Source organism: Carcharodon carcharias, chromosome 5 (assembly GCF_017639515.1).
Source record: "Carcharodon carcharias isolate sCarCar2 chromosome 5, sCarCar2.pri, whole genome shotgun sequence".
Classification (NCBI taxonomy): domain Eukaryota; kingdom Metazoa; phylum Chordata; class Chondrichthyes; order Lamniformes; family Lamnidae; genus Carcharodon; species Carcharodon carcharias.
In genome coordinates this window covers 23800045-23819249 of record NC_054471.1, presented here as the reverse complement: position 1 = coordinate 23819249, position 19205 = coordinate 23800045, and the positions used below count along the sequence as shown (strand labels likewise).

Genomic DNA, 19205 nt, shown 5'->3' with positions numbered 1-19205 from the left:
TCTGTAGAGAGACCATTGCCTGAGCAGCATAGAAAGACTCACTTCATGATCCCTTCTCAGCCGTGACCATTCACGCAGGAAGATAGAGGTTTGGAGTCACAAGTTGGCTGCCCTCCACCAGCCATGCCCTTTGGAGGCATCCTCCTCCCTTCATCCCTGCCTCTGACTGCAGCTAATGGCAAATGGCACAGAATGAACAGCAGCTCCACACCTCGCTGGGATTTCAATGTTAAGAGACCCATGAGTCAGGAACAAACCTGCAGCAATGGGGGCTTCACCATTGAGAGGAAAACACAACTGAGCATCTTTGACATCTAGTTGCCTCATAATTATTAGGGTGTTCCTTTAGTCGGCCACATGTGCTGACTTGACCTCCACTCTCGCAAAAAGACCCTCCTCCCACCTCGAGGGATTTCACTGACTAACTGCATGGTCAAGGTCGGTTTGGAAAAATGGTTCAAACTCACTCCACCACCTTCTACCCTTCCCCTATCACCACTTCCTCCCATCACCATAGACCCACCCAATATCACCATTCCTCCTTCACCCTGTCATCCTTGAACCTCCCTGCATTACCCTGGACCCTATAACAATCCACCCCCACATGCCTTCCCTCCCCTCAGAGTTGACACCCGTTACTGTCCCCACGCCCACCCTGTCTTGTCCCCCTCTGTGACCTGCCCAATGAGACTTCACCTACCAGTCTTTCATCCTGGACCTGTCACCCTATTGCATCTCTCTCCCCCACTCCGACTGTTACTGTTCCCTCCTACCACCAGGAGCCCACCATCGACATCACCAACCCCACCCTCTAAGACACTCTCACCCAACTCCCCCTCCACCTATTTCCACGGATACTCTCCCCGTCTCCCCACCCTTTCCCGGTAAGCTGGAGTCCCCTGTCCAGCCTTGGCACAGCTTTGCATAACTTCACTCGCGTGACATTAACAAAAGTTCCCAAGAAGGCGACACCTACAGGTGAAGCTTGGCACGTGCACACCACCTAGAATGTGCAGTTTTATGGCTGTTTATAATTATCCACTGGGCGGGGCACTTAGTTTGGAGAGAGAAACGTAGTTTCAGCAAGTTGGCCTTTTAATGAGCATTCATGAGATGCAAATGTAGCTCCTGACCTAGATCAGCAGGAAACTGAACCCACCTTTAACCTGCCAGCAAAGTCTGAGGAACAAAATTCCAAACTAATATTCCGACGGCAGGAAACTGACTTTCTCCAATCCTGTCAAATTTATTCTGCCACGATTCCCGTTACCAGCGGGAGCAGAAAATTGCGCCCCTAATGTTGTACCATTGTTTAAAAGAGGTGGACGAGATAGACTGAATAATTATAAACCAGCCAGTCGCTGGTGGGCAAAGTACTGGAGAAAGGTCTGAGGGACGGTATAAATCATCATTAAGGAAGGTACAGATTAATCAGTGTCAGTCAGCAGGGATTTGTTAAGGGAAGGCTGTGTGTCTGACCAACTTGACTGATTTCTTTTTTGAGGGAGAGTCCATGAGGATTTGGGGTATATGGATTTTAGTGAGACTTTTAGCTCGGTCCCAATTGGCAGACCGATCAAACAAACATCACACACACTGTCCAAACACAAGTCAAACCTGAATCTAATGGGACTGGAGAAGTTGCAAAATTGTTGATCTTCATCTCAATTCCAGTCAGGATTTCCTGAGGACCATTTAACTTTGACAGTGAGGGGATCTTGAAGGCCCTTTCAATAAATTGCATGTTTTCAGCACAGGTTTGGTTCCGCTATTATGAGGCAACCATGGATAGCTGCTGACTGCGAGGTCTCCCCGATCCACAACAACTAAAAGGGCTTTGTGCTTTGTCTTAAATGGGTACCTGTCTGAGATTTGGTTCGACTTGTCTCAGTCTCAATGCTGGACTCCAAGGACCAGATGACATTGTTAAGAGATGGCTGTACGCTGCTCCAATCATCAGCGAGATGAGCTTCCCCCACAAGAGTCAGTCTGGAAAGGAGTCTAGCTGTCACGATCCCTGTTCAATAGGGAGGTTCACCTCTGTGTCAATGTTTTCATTCTCTAACATTCCTGTGAAGCAGGTATGTTTTATCACATTAAAGGTACTTTATAAATACAAGCTGTTGTTATCAAAGGCCTTTGAGAACCTAAGGATATTTTTTTTTAATTCTTTGATGGGATGTGGACATCACTGGCAAGGCCAGCATTTGCTGCACACTCCTGTTTGCCACTGAACTGAGTGCTTGCTAGGCCATTTCAGACAGTAGTTAAGAATCAACCACCGGAACCTGCAGGCACTGATTTAACCAACCAGTGACCACACTGTGTTCTGATCCGAGCTGACAAGTCAGATCCCAGGATGGAACCCGGCTTGATAGATCCTAACATTTATTTCTTATTTGAAAAAGTGGTGAGCAGTTACTGAACAAAGTCACAGGAGTCTGCTGATGAACGTTTAACAAAAGAATAAAAACATCTATTAAACAAGAAAAGATGAACTATATTACACTACTCCTTCACCCACAATTATACCTTTACAGATATATAAAGATTCGTAAGGATAACACAAGTTACAAAATCTATCTTGTATTTTAATGTTCACAGTAAGTATACACTCCTGGAAAACCAATAGGCTACACTCTGAAACCAAGAGGCAGATGCCACCCAAAGCAGACGCTTTGGATCTCTTATCAATCCCCCCCCAAGATGCTCATCACACTGTGAGACTACTGGTCTCACAGAAGCTCCGCCTTTCACACAAGGGTTTCCAATACCCGCTCTTGAAGAACATGCCTTGGAATCTTCTCCCAAGTGACGATGCTTCCTCTTGGACATCTTCAACAAGGATTCACCGCCAGGGTTTTGATCTTTCCTTCTGATGTTCCTCTGCCCTGGATCGCCAAGTGCATTTGAGTTTCACATTCCACGCACTCGCAGATACCCGATACCCAGTCATGCCAACAGAACACCACTGCTACACAGGCCTGTAGTAAGGAGTCACCAACCTTCGGCTGTCTCCTCAAATCTTCCGGTTTCTTACAAGCCCACTTTGCCTTGATTCTGCTCCCTGCAGCTTTCCTCTGCTCCTTACTTAAACTTCACTGAACAGGATCTCGTTCCAAATTCCTGCCTTGTCCTTTGACTTAACTTAAAGGTCTTCTTGGGACCTTCCTCCTTTCCCTTTAGGACCTGCTTTCTGTAGTTCCCTCTCCCAGTCGACTGCTGACAACTGGGTATCTCCCTTGAGATCCAGAACTTACTTGACATTCACTGTTACTTTAGCTTTAGAGCAACTCAGCTAAGATTCTTGGACTTATTTTCCTCAGCAGTCTGCTAATATGTCAGCTAGAGAGACTTAAACTGCTGCCTTAACCTCAGAGCAGAATCACAACTGAACCCAAACTGCTTTCTGTTTCTCTGTGGGCCTCCTTGTTGCGAGGCAACAGCACAGTTTTTCCTACTTTATTTTAACTTCCCTAAACCACTTCAAGGGTTGTAAGATCTCATTAAAATGCAGATATACAAACAAACCCACAGACTTGCAGGCAGCATTCTAAAGTGAAACAAAAGCCCACTCCTTTCTTATGAGGCCGATCGAGGTAGTTGCTAGTTGCCCTTCCTTACCACACACACAAAAAAATCAAACTTAAAGCTAAAACTTACACTTAAAGCTATAGCTTATTCCTAACACGCACCAATACAACTATAACTCACTTAAAACTAACTCTAGTTCCTAACAGCTGGCTCAGTGATACTGCTAACCAGCAACTACCTCAATCAGCCTTGTAAGAAAAGAGTGGGCACACTAACCAAATGATCACAATAAATAGCACCTAAGCTTACTGAATAATTCATCTAACCAGTGACCACACTGACCAAATGGTTGTACTAGTTAGTGAACATGCTGACCAAAGACTTCCATTAACCAGTGACCACACTGACCAACTGGTTGTACTAGTTAGTGAACATGCTGACCAAGGACTTCCATTAACCAGTGATCACGCTATTTACTCACTGTGCAGGCTTGATGCTGAAATAAGGAACATCAAAGACATCCTGCAGGATAACAGCTACCCTGATCAGATCATTTCACACTGTATATCACGCAAGTTAATGAACGGGCCTAAGGCCGTCACTTTCAGCCCTGAAAAGTGCCGAGTCTACCCCAGATTATTCTGGAAGGGCAAGGTAACAGGTGAAGCTAACTTTTCCACGCTGCTACTATGCAGCAGCAACATGAGTGATATTCACCACTAACAGGATGCTGCTGTCAAGCCAAAAAGACTTTCTGCCTATCACACAAATGAGTAATGTGGTACATGAATTTCGGTACCACTGTGATGCTAGGTATGTAGGCCCTACATCCCAAAGACAGATCATATCAAACAGCCTGTTCCAGCCACTATTTGCAACAGGCAGGGTACAGACCATACCCAACCAGCCTGTGCTTGCCAAACTCAAAACACAGTGTCCAACATTAGATGTGATTCCGCGATTGGACGACATTTGCTAAACAATCCTCAGTGTGCTAAGAATTACGCTGACAAACAATTTACGATTGTCAGTGTGGCACATTTGTGTGTATTGGAAGCTACATATATTAATGCACTGGGCCCTGATCTGTGCAGATAGAAAGAACATGTACACACATTGCATTTGTTTCAGCTAATCAAAATAAGTGATAGCCATTCACTGATTCATTCCTCAGGGCAATGCCTTGGCCAATCAGGATCAAGCTGCCTGATTTAAGTTTCAAACAATGCTTGGCAGTTAACTGTCAGTCACCATGGTGCATTCTCCATGGCAATGCCTCTACCAATCAGGGTCCACTTATCAACCAATCAGCACTATCTTTACATACAGTATAAATTGTTGTTTTCCTCTTATACTGGTATTCTCATAAAATGTCCAGAAGAGTGAAAGACAAAAAGCTACAACGTCTCTTTTTTTCTGCAATCTTAAGGCAGTTCCCACTCATACACACTTGATACTGAACAAAACTCTCATTCATGAAACCCATTCAAAAATTTTAAATCCCCCCCCCCCCACCAAGTATTGTAAGAACAATCTTCTATTCACTAACCACATTAAAGACAGCTAATTCTTTTATAGCCTCTTAAAACTGTCAATCAAAATGTGAACTCAGCTCTCCCCCTCCCCCCCCCCCCCCCCTGCTAACCTGTATGGTTTTGCAGCCAAACGTTCATAATAAGCTCAGTTGCAATAACAACCCTTGGGATTGAAACTATATGAGCAGGTGGCTAACGTTGTTTTTGTAAGCTGCAACAGAAAGCCAGTCAACAAATGCACTCCAGCAGCAGGTCGCTTTACTGCAACTGACAGCTGCAGCCTTTTTTACATTCTTAAAGGGCTAAGGATTTAAATAACTTTAGATCATGTCACTTAAACAGTCCAAAGCTGCCTTTCAGGCACTTTTATATTTCCTCCATGTTGTAGGGTGCTGGGCATAGTTCAGTAAGTCTTATTAAGGTATTCGTAGTCTTAGGTAGTTCAGCAGTAAGCATTTATTAAGTACTAGTAACTATAGACTATAAAGTAAAGGATAAATCTATAGAGTAGAGGTCCAAGCTAGGAGCTGTCTCCGTGCTTGCTTCCACACACAGCTCTGTCCAACACAACACTAGGTATAGGTCAGCTGTTCCCTTACATCACTGTGTGGGCGGTGCTATACTCAGTCCCACGTTAACCCATGATGTGCCAGACCCTTACGCCACAGTCCATAACTGTATGGCTCCCACAGAGCGGGAAAGGCTGCTGGAACAGCGAAAATGGGGTCTGTTTGAACTCAGAACCAATTTCAAATGGCCCTGCTGAGTTTGGGTTCCCTGCGTGGTTCACCCCCCTGCCTTCTCCTCCCGCCAGTAAAACTGGTATATACCGGAAATGGGAGCAGGACTGCAACATCCGTGTCCTGCCCACCAGCTGGCCTGACCTTTCGAAAATCCAGCCCATGTTATTAGGGTCACTCCATAACCCATCTCATCTCTGTCCCTCAGCAGCTGAGTGCAGCCTGGAGAGACACTCACCAGTGCTGAGTAACACAGGCTCATTCAGCTCTGGGTGCTGATCCCTGATTCTAACCTCAACAGGTAGCTAAAAGTGGCTGTTTCCTTTATTCCCTCTAGGAATGGACATATACCCATGAACAGCAGATTAGTCAGAAGCAGCTCTGCCTCTCTGTGGCCAGCCTGTTCCCAGGGTCTCAGGTTATTTTGACACCGTGCAGTGACCGAGATGGCAAGCAGGTAATGTCACTCACTGTCTGATTCCATTCAGGCTGTGGGACTTCCAGAACATTTGAGCCTGTGTACAGTTTGTGTGTCTGTGTACGTGTGTGTGTATGAGTGGGTGCATGTGCATGTGTGTGTGTATAAGAGTGGGTGCATGTGTGTGTGTGTGTTTAAGAGTGGGTGCATGTGCATGTGTGTGTTTAAGAGTGGGTGCATGCGCGTGTGTGTGTGTGTGTGTGTGTATAAGGGTGGGTACATGTGCGTGTGTGTGTGTATAAGAATGGGTGCATGTGCATGTGTGTGTGTGTGCATAAGAGTGGGTGCATGTGCGTGTGTGTGTATGAGTGGGTGCATGTCCATGTGTGTATAAGAGTGGGTGCATGTGCATGTGAGTGTGTGTGTGTGTGTGTGTGTGTGTGGGTGCGTGTATGTGTGTATAAGAGTGGGTGCATGTGTGTGTCTGTGTGTGTGTGTGTCTAAGAGTGGGTGCATGTGCATGTGTGTGTGTGAGTGGGTGCGTGTGTGTGTGTATAAGAGTGGGTGCATGTGTGTGTGCGTATAAGTGTGGGTGCATGTGTGTGTCTGTGTATAAGTGCGCGTGCATATTTGTGTGTGTGAGTGGGTGCGAGAGTGTGTATGTGTGTGAGTGGGTGCATGTGTTTGTTTGTGTGTGTGTGTGTATCAGAGTGGGTACATGTGTGTGTGTGTGTGTGTATGAGTGGGTGCATGTGTGTGTGTGCATGAGTGCGTGCATATGCATGTGTGTGTGCATGTGTGTGAATGTATGAGTGGGTGCATGTGTGTGTGTATGAATGGGTGCATGTGCATGTGTGTGTATGTATGAGCGGGTGCATGTGTGTGTGTGTATGAGCGGGTGCATGTGTGTGCGTGTCTGTATGAATGGGTGCATGTGTGTGTGTGTGTGTCTGTATGAGCAGGTGCATGTGTGTCTGTGTGTGTGTCTGTATGAGCGGGTGCATGTGTGTGTGTGTGTGTATGTATGAGCGGGTGCATGTGTCTGTGTGTGTATGAGTGGGTGCATGTGTGTGCGTGTATGAGTGGGTGCATGTGCATGTGTGTATGTGTATAAGAGTGGATGCATGTGCTTGTGTGTGTGTATAAGAGTGGGTGCATGTGCATGTGTGTGTATGAATGAGTGTGTGTGTATGTGTATGTGTATGTGTGTGTGTGTGTGTGTGTATATGAGTGAGTGCATGTGTGTGTGTGGGTGTGTGTATATGAACGGGTGAATGTACATGTGTGTGTATGAATGAGCGGGTGTATGTGTGTGTGTATGAGTGGGTGCATGTGTGTGTGTGTATGAATGAGCGGGTGTGTGTGTATGTGTGTGTGTGTGAATGAGCGGGTGTGTGTGTGTATATGAGTGAGTGCGTGTGTGCGTGTGTATGGATGAGCGGGTATGTGTGTATGAGTGGGTGCATGTGCGTGTGTGTGTGTGTATGAATGAGCGGGGGTGTGTGTGTTTGTATATGAGTGGGTGCATGTGTGTGTGTATGTGTGTGTGTGTGTGTGTGTGTATGAATGAGCGGGGGTGTGTGTGTGTATATATGAGTGATGAGTGGGTGTATGTGTGTGCGTGTGTGTGTGTATGAATGAGCGGGGGGTGTGTGTGTGTATGAGTGGGTGCATGTGCGTGCGTGTGTGTGTGTGTATGAATGAGCGGGGTGTGTGTGTGTGAATATATGAGTGATGAGTGGGTGCATGTGTGTGTGTGTATGAATGAGCGGGGGGTGTGTGTGTGTATATATGAGTGATGAGTGGGTGCGTGTGTGTCTGTGTGTGTATGAATGAGCGGGGGTGTGTGTGTGTATATTTGAATGATGAGTGGGTGCATGTGTGTGTGTGTGTGTGTGTGTGTATGAATGAGCGGGGGTGTGTGTGTATATATATGAGTGATGAGTGGGTGCATGTGTGTGTGTGTGTGTATGAATGAGCGGGGGGTGTGTGTGTGTATGAGTGGGTGCATGTGTGTGTGTGTGTGTGTGTGTGTGTGTGTATGAATGAGCAGGGGTGTGTGTGTGAATATATGAGTGATGAGTGGGTGCATGTGCTTGTGCGTGTGTGTGTGTGTATGAATGAGCGGGGGTGTGTGTGTGTATATGTGAGTGATGAGTGGGTGCATGTGTGTGTGTGTGTGTGTATGAATGAGCGGGGTGTGTGTGTGTGTATGAGTGGGTGCATGTGTGTGTGTGTGTGTGTGTATGAATGAGCGGGGGTGTGTGTGTGAATATATGAGTGATGAGTGGGTGCATGTGTGTGTGTGTGTGTGTGTGTATGAATGAGTGGGGGTGTGTGTGTGTATATATGAGTGATGTGTGGGTGCATGTGTGTGTGTGTGTGTGTGTGTATATGAATGAGCGGGGGGTGTGCGTGTGTATGAGTGGGTGCATGTGCTTGTGCGTGTGTGTGTGTGTGTGTATGAATGAGCGGGGGTGTGTGTGTGTGTGTGTGTATATGAGTGGGTGCATGTGCGCGCGTGTGTGTGTGTGTGTGTGTGTGTGTGTGTGTGTGTGTGTGTGTGTGTGTATAAATGAGCGGATGCGTGCATGGGCTGAATTTTCTCCCTATCGGGGGGGGGAAGTTGAAGAGTGGGTGCATATGAGTGCACTTCTGATCGGTGCCCGTGATTGGGGGGGTGCCGCCATTTTATGTGGGCGGGCCCAGTTAAGGCCTGCCCAGTGTGACATCCACACAGAAGCGCTATGTACTCCCACCGTGTGGGTGGGGGGGAATCCCAAAATCGAGAGTATGCTCTTTCGCACATGTGCACTAAAGAGAGCACTCATCTCCCTGAGCCTAAGTGCAGCCTCAGGGAGATTGTCTGTAAATGTAAAAAAGATAAAAATAGAAAAATAAACTTTCCCTTACATGTCTCCACATGTGACAATGTCACATCAGTTGGGACATGTTCATAATTTTTACAAAACCTTTATAAAAATTTTTTAAAGCCGACATGAAACCTCATCCCGCTGGTGGATGAGGTTTTGTGCTTTTTCTAGTCCCCCAGGGCTCCTGGCCTGTTCACCGACCTTAGGGTTGGACGGGCAGGTCCTTTAATTACTTAACTGACCCTGTCAATGGCCTCAATTGGCCATTGACAGGACGGTGGGCACGCAGCTGATTCTGCTGAGACCCCACTCTCCTGAAAATGGAAATGGGGCGCGGTGACGCCAGGGGTTCGGCCCGACATCACCACACATCATTTTACGCAGCCATAGGGACCATGTACCAGGTGACTCTGGGAGTGTCCGGCCCATCTGAATCCCTTCTACCTGTGACTCAAGCAGCTCCAGCTCCTCAGGCCGAGGAGGGAGCCACTGCCACGCAGCAGGACCCTGAAAGCAGGCCGGGGCCCTCTAGATCTCGGCCCTCCAGAGGACACCTGCCAAGGTCATCTGTGTCCAGTGAGAGTGTGGTCCTGAAGGGTTCAGCTCATGAAGTATGCCACAGGTTCAGGAGAAGGTAAAGTTTCCCCGCTGCATCTCCATGATATGACCCCATTCACAGAGAACAAGCAAGCTGCCATAAACCAGACAGGAATCAGACATTCACATCAGCTATGTGAGGATCTGTGGACTATTCCCACTGCATGTCATCATCATCCTCCTGGAACGTAGGGACTATGGGCACCTGCTGCATCTCCATGACAGGAGCATTCTCACAGAGGGTATGTGTGCTGCCATCAGCCAGACAGGAATCAAACCTTCATAGATGTAACGTGAGGATCTATGGTGTCTCCTCACTGCTTATCGTCATCATCCTTCACAAATCTAGCAGCTATGAGGGCCTCCCGAGCATGTCTGCCTTGTCTGGCCAGTGTGAGGGCCTCATCCCCATCACCATCATCTCTGAGGACCTTCCTCACCCTCATCCCCATCGACATCCTCCTCATCGGAGGAGACCTCCAGCTCCTCCATCTCCTCCTCAGCCAGCTCCTCTCCCCATTGCAGCACCAGGTTGTAAAGGGCACAACAGACGACCACGATGTGTGATACCCTCCGGGGACTGTATTGCAGGGCTCCACCCCAGACCGGTCCAGACACCAGAACCTCATCTCCAGCATCCCAATGCTCTGCTCCAGGGTGCAAGCTGCAGCATGAGCCTGATTATAGCGTCGCTCTGCTGCAGTCTGAGGTCACCAGACGGGTGTCATCAGCCACGGCCTCTGTGGGAAGCCCTTGTCCCCGAGGAGCCAACCCTGCAGCCTCTGTGGACCCTGGAAGACTCCAGGGATCTGTGACCGATTGAGGGTGTAGGAGCCGTGAACACTCCCTGGAAACCGTGCGCACACCTGCAGGATGTGTTTGTGGTGGTCACACACCAGCTGCACATTCAGCGAATGGAAGCCCTTGTGGTTGATGTAGTCCACACGGAGATGTGAGTGCTGTGTGAGTGCAGTCGATGGCACCCTGCACCTGTGGGAAACCCGAGATCTGGGCGAATCCAATCGCTCTTGCATCCTGGCTGTCTTGGTCCCGGGTGAAATGCACAAAGCTGTGTGTCCTTGTGAAGATGGCATCCATAACCTCATGGATGTATTTGTGGGTGGAGGCTTGTGATATCCCACAGGGGTCACCTGTGGAGCCCTGAAAGGAGCCACTGGCGTAGAAATTGAGGCCACTGTCAATTTCACAGCCACGGGCAGGTGGGTGCCCTCCATGTCCCCATGGCACCAAATCCTGCAGCAGGTGGCAGATGTGACCGACCAGTTCCCTAGACATGTGCAGTCTTCAGCAACACTGGTTCTCGGTCATCTGCAGGAATGAAAGGCGGCGCCTGTAGACGCTGGGTCCAGCGAGGTGCTGACCAGCGATGGTGGGAGCGCCAGTCACCCCTTCTTCCTGAGGTTGCTGCTCCTCCCTCTGCGCAGCCAGGAGCCTCAGCTGCTCTCTTCTTCGTCTTCGCTCTCTGTAGGCCATCAGGAACACAGCTAGTTCACCAGGCTCATTGCTCATGATGTACTCGTCCTGCAGGATGAAAGAGAGAGACGCGTGGGTTTGCTTCGATGTTCTAAGTTCCTCCCTTAGTTAAGTCTGAAGGCCCCTTCATGTGTTCTGGAGAGTGCTGGCCACCACTTGGATGGCCAGAGTTTAGCTCGCTGCATGGCAGCTCAAAACCTCAACCAGCTCCACCCCAATCCACCTGACTGTATGTGTGTCATGTCTGTGTGTCGTGTGTGTTTGTGTGTGTGTGTGAGATGGCGATGTGTGTGTGCAAGTATGTGCATGTCATGTCTGTGTGTGTTTGTTGGTGTCTGCGTGTCATGTCCGTGTGTGCGATGTCCATGTGTGTGTGTGATGTCTGTGTGTGTGAGATGTCTGTATGTGTCTGTGTGTGTGTATGTGCGCATATGTGTGATGTGTCTGTGTCTTTGTGTGTGCCATGTCTGCATGTGTGAGTGTATGATGCCTCTGTGTGTGTATGTGTGTGTGTGTGTGTGTGTGTGTGTGTGTCTGAGATGTCTGTGTGTGTGTGTGCGTGAGACGTCTGTGTGTGTGTGAGATGTCTGTGTGTGTGTGTTTGTGTGTGTGATGTTTGCATGTGTGATATGTGAATGTGTGATGTGTGTGTGAGAGAGGTCTGTGTGTGTGCGTGTGAGAAGTGTGTGTGTGTGATATCTCTGTCTTTGTGTGTGTGTGAGTGTGATGTGTGTGGAAGTTTGTATGTGATTGTGATGTGTGTGGACAGTGTGTGTGACTGTGATGTGTGTGAGTGTGATGTGTGTGGAAGTTTGTGTGTGATTGTGATGTGTGTGGACAGTGTGTGTGAATGTGATGTGTGTGATTGTGATATGTGTGGACAGTGTGATGTGTGTGAGTGTGGTGTATGTGGACAGTGCGAGTGTGATGTGTGTGAGTGTAGTGTGTGTGGACAGTGTGAGTGTGTGAGTGTGATGTGTGTGGACAGTGTGTGTGAGTGTGATGTGTGTGGAAGTTTGTGTGTGTGTGAGAGTGTGATTATATGTGGACAGTGTGTCTGTGATGTGTATGGATAGTGAGTGTGTGATGTGTGTGTGTGTGTGTGAGTGTGATGTGTGTGAGTGGGATGTGTGTGGACAATGTGTATGTGAGTGTGAGTGTGATGTGTGTGAGTGTGAGTGTGATGTGTGTGGACAGTGTGAGTGTGATGTGTGTGAGTGTGGTGTGTGTGTGGATAGTGTGAGTGTGTTGTGTGTGGACAGTGTGAGTGTGATGTGTGTGAGTGTGCTGTGTGTGGACAGTGTGTGTGTATGTGAGTGTGGTGTGTGTGGACAGTGTGAGTGTGATGTGTGTGAGTGTGGTGTGTGTGTGGATAGTGTGAGTGTGTTGTGTGTGGACAGTGTGAGTGTGAGTGTGGTGTGTGTGGACAGTGTGTGTGTATGTGAGTGTGGTGTGTGTGGACAGTGTGAGTGTGATGTGTGTGGACAGTGTGAGTGTGATGTATGTGAGTGTGCTGTTTGTAGACAGTGTGAGTGTGATGTGTGTGAGTGTGCTGTGTGTGGACAGTGTGTGTGTATGTGAATGTGGTGTGTGTGGACAGTGTGAGTGTGATGTGTGTGAGTGTGCTGTGTGTGGACAGTGTGTGTGTATGTGAGTGTGGTGTGTGTGGACAGTGTGAGTGTGATGTGTGTGAGTGTGCTGTGTGTGGATAGTGTGAGTGTGATGTGTGTGGACAGTGTGAGTGTGATGTGTGTGAGTGTGCTGTTTGTGGATAGTGTGAGTGTGGTGTGTGTGGACAGTGTGAGTGTGATGTGTGTGAGTGTGGTGTGTGTGGACAGTGTGTGTGTATGTGAGTGTGGTGTGTGTGGACAGTGTGAGTGTGATGTGTGTGAGTGTGCTGTGTGTGGATAGTGTGAGTGTGATGTGTGTGGACAGTGTGAGTGTGATGTGTGTGAGTGTGCTGTTTGTGGATAGTGTGAGTGTGCTGTGTGTGGACAGTGTGAGTGTGATGTGTGTGAGTGTGCTGTGTGTGGACAGTGTGTGTGTATGTGAGTGTGGTGTGTGTGGACAGTGTGAGTGTGATGTGTGTGAGTGTGCTGTGTGTGGATAGTGTGAGTGTGATGTGTGTGGACAGTGTGAGTGTGATGTGTGTGAGTGTGCTGTTTGTGGATAGTGTGAGTGTGGTGTGTGTGGACAGTGTGAGTGTGATGTGTGTGAATGTGGTGTGTGTGGACAGTGTGAGTGTGATGTGTGTGAGTGTGCTGTGTGTGGACAGTGTGTGTGTATGTGAGTGTGGTGTGTGTGGACAGTGTGAGTGTGCTGTGTGTGGACAGTGTGAGTGTGGTATGTGTGGACAGTGTGATGTGTGTGAATGTGGTGTGTGTGGACAGTGTGAGTGTGATGTGTGTGAGTGTGCTGTTTGTAGATAGTGTGAGTGTGGTGTGTGTGGACAGTGTGAGTGTGGTGTGTGTGGACAGTGTGTGTGTGTGTGAGTGTGTTGTGTGTGAGTGTGCTGTTTGTAGATAGTGTGAGTGTGGTGTGTGTGGACAGTGTGTGTGTGTGTGAGTGTGGTGTGTGTGAGTGTGCTGTTTGTGGATAGTGTGTGTGTATGTGAGTGTGGTGTGTGTGGACAGTGTGAGTGTGATGTGTGTGGACAGTGTGTGTGTGTGTGAGTGTGGTGTGTGTGAGTGTGCTGTTTGTGGATAGTGTGAGTGTGGTGTGTGTGGACAGTGTGAGTGTGATGTGTGTGGACAGTGTGTGTGTGAGTGAGTGTGGTGTGTGTGAGTGTGCTGTTTGTGGATAGTGTGAGTGTGGTGTGTGTGGACAGTGTGAGTGTGGTGTGTGTGGACAGTGTGAGTGTGGTGTGTGTGGACAGTGTGAGTGTGGTGTGTGTGGACAGTGTGAGTGTGGTGTGTGTGGACAGTGTGAGTGTGATGTGTGTGGACAGTGTGAGTGTGCTGTGTGTGAGTGTGATGTGTGTGGACAGTGTGAGTGTGATGTGTGTGGACAGTGTGATGTGTGTGAGTGTGCTGTGTGTGGACAGTGTGAGTGTGGTGTGTGTGGGCAGTGTGATGTGTGTGAGTGTGCTGTGTGTGAGTGTGATGTGTGTGGACAGTGTGAGTGTGATGTGTGTGAGTGTGCTGTGTGTGGACAGTGTGAGTGTGCTGTGTGTGGACAGTGTGAGTGTGATGTGTGTGGACAGTGTGAGTGTGATGTGTGTGGACAGTGTGAGTGTGCTGTGTGTGGACAGTGTGAGTGTGGTGTGTGTGGATAGTGTGAGTGTGGTGTGTGTGGACAGTGTGAGTGTGATGTGTGTGGACAGTGTGAGTGTGATGTGTGTGAGTGTGCTGTGTGTGGACAGTGTGAGTGTGATGTGTGTGGACAGTGTGAGTGTGATGTGTGTGAGTGTGCTGTGTGTGGACAGTGTGAGTGTGATGTGTGTGGACAGTGTGAGTGTGGTGTGTGTGGAGAGTGTGATGTGTGTGAGTGTGCTGTGTGTGGACAGTGTGAGTGTGGTGTGTGTGGACAGTGTGAGTGTGGTGTGTGTGGACAGTGTGAGTGTGATGTGTGTGAGTGTGCTGTGTGTGGACAGTGTGTGTGTATGTGAGTGTGGTGTGTGTGGACAGTGTGAGTGTGCTGTGTGTGGACAGTGTGAGTGTGGTGTGTGTGGACAGTGTGATGTGTGTGAGTGTGCTGTGTGTGGACAGTGTGAGTGTGATGTGTGTGGACAGTGTGAGTGTGATGTGTGTGAGTGTGCTGTGTGTGGACAGTGTGAGTGTGGTGTGTGTGGACAGTGTGATGTGTGTGAGTGTGCTGTGTGTGGACAGTGTGTGTGTATGTGAGTGTGATGTGTGTGGACAGTGTGAGTGTGATGTATGTGAGTGTGCTGTGTGTGGACAGTGTGAGTGTGATGTATGTGAGTGTGCTGTGTGTGGACAGTGTGTGTGTGATGTATGTGAGTGTGCTGTGTGTGGACAGTGTGAGTGTGATGTGTGTGAGTGTGCTGTGTGTGAGTGTGATGTGTGTGGACAGTGTGTGTGTATGTGAGTGTGGTGTGTGTGGACAGTGTGAGTGTGATGTGTGTGGACAGTGTGAGTGTGATGTGTGTGAGTGTGCTGTGTGTGGACAGTGTGAGTGTGAGTGTGCTGTGTGTGGACAGTGTGTGTGTATGTGAGTGTGATGTGTGTGGACAGTGTGAGTGTGATGTGTGTGAGTGTGCTGTGTGTGGACAGTGTGAGTGTGGTGTGTGTGGACAGTGTGTGTATGTGAGTGTGCTGTGTGTGGACAGTGTGTGTGTATGTGAGTGTGATGTGTGTGGACAGTGTGAGTGTGATGTGTTTGAGTGTGATGTGTGTGGACAGTGTGTGTGTATGTGAGTGTGATGTGTGTGGACAGTGTGAGTGTGATGTGTGTGAGTGTGCTGTGTGTGGACAGTGTGTGTGTATGTGAGTGTGATGTTTGTGGACAGTGTGAGTGTGATGTGTGTGAGTGTGCTGTGTGTGGACAGTGTGTGTGTATGTGAGTGTGATGTGTGTGGACAGTGTGAGTGTGCTGTGTGTGGACAGTGTGTGTGTGTATGTGAGTGTGGTGTGTGTGGACAGTGTGAGTGTGCTGTGTGTGGACAGTGTGTGTGTGTGTGTATGTGAGTGTGGTGTGTGTGGACAGTGTGTGTGTGTGTGAGTGTGGTGTGTGTGAACAGTGTGAGTGTGATGTGTGTGAGTGTGCTGTGTGTGGAAAGTGCGTATGTGTGTGTGAGTGTGATGTGTGTGGACAGTGTGTGTGTGAGTGTGTGTGGACAGTGTGTGCATGTGTGTGTGGAACTTTGTGTGTGAGTGTGTGTGGACAGTGTGTGTGTGTGTAAAAGAATCTGTCTAATCTTTGCCTTGCTCTGCTCCACCCAGCGCTGGCAGAGGGCCAGCTCACGTATCGAACACCAGGTGTCGCGTTACTGTTTAGACAGCGAGATATCAGGGGATGAAGAAGACAGCCTGAAAATCCTGGTGATCAACCCCTGTGAGACAAGACTCCTCAGTCAGCGTTGGGAAATGGTGTAGCTCCCATGGGAACTGAGAAGCTGCAGTTGGTCCCCCACAATCTTCAACCATAAGTGGACAAAACTGGTGGACCTGTAAGATTAAAAACTGCTTCCAGCTCTAGGAGACACAGCTTGAAATCCAACCAAAGCCCTTTTTCCTCTTTATGTATAAAAAGGCGACTGATTTTTGCCTTGTGTGAGCTCATCTTTCTGGTAAGGAAGGCCTGTGACTATGGCCTTGTCGATCCAAACCTCAACTCCGTTGCCATGACTGCTGACGTGGACATCGATATATCGAGGTGGATAAATTTAGCTACTCCTTGATACAAACAATTTAATTTAATTTGGAGAGTGAAAAAAATATCCTATTCCCTTTACTGCACAAACGCCTTTGGATATTTTCTGTCGGTCTAAAGGGGATATGGTTGAAGGCAGACTTGGAGGCAGGTCTAATGTTTCACCTGCAACCCAGGTCTCCGAGGTGGAGCAGCTTCTCATAGTGGAGAGTCAACATGGAGGAGAGAGAGTGAAAGAGAAGGCGGTGTCAGAACCAAGGCAGCATTCCCCATTCATAGATTTCGGTGCTTAGCAACCAGTTTTACTATTTGCACATTCCTCACACGAAGATTGTCCTGCTGAGGACATCTGTCAGCAATAATCATTCCTGGAGAATGTGAAACATCCTGGAAAACACCAGGACATCCATTCCAGTCTTCCAGTATTCGCAGTCCATTTGAAATCCGCTCACATTTATTCATCATGCAGGGAGTAAGCGGAAACACTGGCGATGAATCAGAGCGTGACATTGGGGGGAGCGTGAGTTTGGGGGGAGCGTGAGTTTGGGGGGAGCGTGAGTTTGGGGGGAGCGTGAGTTTGGGGGGAGCGTGAGTTTGGGGGGAGCGTGAGTTTGGGGGGAGCGTGAGTTCGGGGAGAGCGTGAGTTCGGGGGGAGCGTGAGTTCGGGGGGAGCGTGAGTTTGGGGGGAGCGTGAGTTTGGGGGGAGCGTGGCAGGAGAAGTGTGTGACGTTGGTGGAAGCATGACATATGGGGAGAATGAGACGTTGAGGGGAGCGTGATGTTGAGGGGAGAGCGTGATGTTGAGGGGAGTGCGTGATGTTGAGGGGAGATCGTGATGTTGAGGGGAGTGCATGACATTAAGGGCAGCATGACGTTGGGGAGCGTGACGTTGAGGGGAGCGTGACATTGAGGGGAGCGTGACGTTGGGGAGACCTGACGTTGAGGGGAGCGTGACGATGGGGAGAGCGTGACGATGGGGAGAGCGTGACGTTGGGGAGAGCGTGACATTGAGGGGAGCATGACATTGAGGGGAGAGTGTGACATTGAGGAGAGAGCGTGACTTTGGGGAGAGCGTGACGTTGGGGAGAGCGTGACGTTGGGGAGAGCGTGATGTTGAGAGGAGAGCGTGACATTGAGGGGAGCATGACGTTGGGGAGAGCGTGACGTTGGGGAGAGCGTGACGTTGGGGAGAGCGTGACGTTGGGGGGAGCGTGACGTTGGGGAGAGCGTGACGTTGGGGGGAGCGTGACGTTGAGGAGAGCGTGACGTATGGGGACAGCGAGACATTGAGGGGAGCATGACGTTGGGGAGCGGGACGTTGAGGGGAGAGCGTGACATTGAGGGGAGCGTGAAGTCAAGGGGAGCGTGACATTGAGGGGAGAGCATGATGTTGAGGGGAGCGTGACGTTGAGGGGAGAGCGTGACATTGAGGGGAGCGTGAAGTCGAGGGGAGCGTGACGTTGAGGGGAGAGCAAGACGGTGAGGGGAGAGCGTGATGTTGAAGGGAGCGTGACATTAAGGGCAGCATGACGTTGGGGAGCGTGACATTGAGGAGAGCGTGGCGTACGGGGACAGCGAGACATTGAGGGGAGCATGACGTTGAGGGGAGAGCGTGACGTTGGGGAGAGCAAGACGTTGAGGGGAGTGTGACGTGGGGGGAGCATGACATTGGGGAGAGTGTGACGTTGGGGAGAGCGTGACGTTGGGGAGAGTGTGACATTGAGGGGAGTGTGACGTTGGGGGGAGCATGACATTGGGGGGAGCGTGACGTTGGGGGGAGCGTGACATTGGGAAGAGCGTGACGTGGGGGAGATCGTGACGTTGAGGGGAGAGTGTGACGTTGGGGGGAGCAAGACATGGGGGAGAGCGTGACGTTGAGGGGAGAGCGTGACGTCGAGGAGAGCGTGACGTTGGGGGGAGCGTGACATTGGGGAGAGCGTGACGTTGGAGGGAGCGTGATGTTGGAGAGAGCATGACGTTGGGGGGAGCGTGACGTTGGGGAGGGAGAATGAGCTTGGGGGAACGTGGCATTGGAGGAGTAAGTGGTAGGGAGAGTGTGACGATGGGAAGAGCGTGACATTGGGGAGAGCTTGATATTGGGGGAGAGAGTGACGTTAGGAGGTGCATGATGAGGGGAGAGCATGACATTGGGGGAGTGTGATGATGGGAGAGCGTGACATTGGGGGAGTGTGATGATGCGGGAGTGTGACATTGGGGGAGAGTGATGGTCAGGGAGCATGACGATGAGGGAGAGGGAGGTTGAGGGGGTCATGATGGGGGAGGGTGAGGTTGGGGCAGGGTGACGTTGGGGGGAGCGTGACATTGCGGGAGTGTGATATTGCGGGAGCATGATACTCAGGGAACGTGACGATAGGGGAGTGCAACGATGTGTGATTGAGAGGTTGGGAGGACATGGCAATGGGGGTGGTGTGAAGTTAGGAAGAGCATGGTGTTGGGGGAAGCATGATGTTGAGGGAGCGTGATGATACGGAGAGTGTGACGCTGGGGGAGGGTGATGATACGGAGAGTGTGACGTTGGGGGGAGGGTGATGATAGGGAGAGTGTGACGTTGGGGGGAGGGTGATGATGCGGAGAGTGTGACGTTGGGGGGAGGGTGATGATTCGGAGAGTGTGACGTTGGGGGAAGGGTGATGATACGGAGAGTGTGACGTTGGGGGGAGGG

At 49.8% G+C, this 19205-nt stretch overlaps 1 long non-coding RNA gene across 1 annotated transcript in view; it reads left to right on the top strand.

The window, feature by feature from the left end:
• The window catches only part of LOC121278063, a 70902-nt gene extending 54590 nt beyond the window's left edge, over positions 1-16312 (top strand). The window contains exons 3-4 of the long non-coding RNA XR_005943046.1: positions 6147-6266; positions 16093-16312. This is a non-coding gene — a long non-coding RNA (uncharacterized LOC121278063). The remainder of the gene's footprint in view (positions 1-6146; positions 6267-16092) is intronic.
• Positions 16313-19205: the final 2893 nt, after the last annotated feature.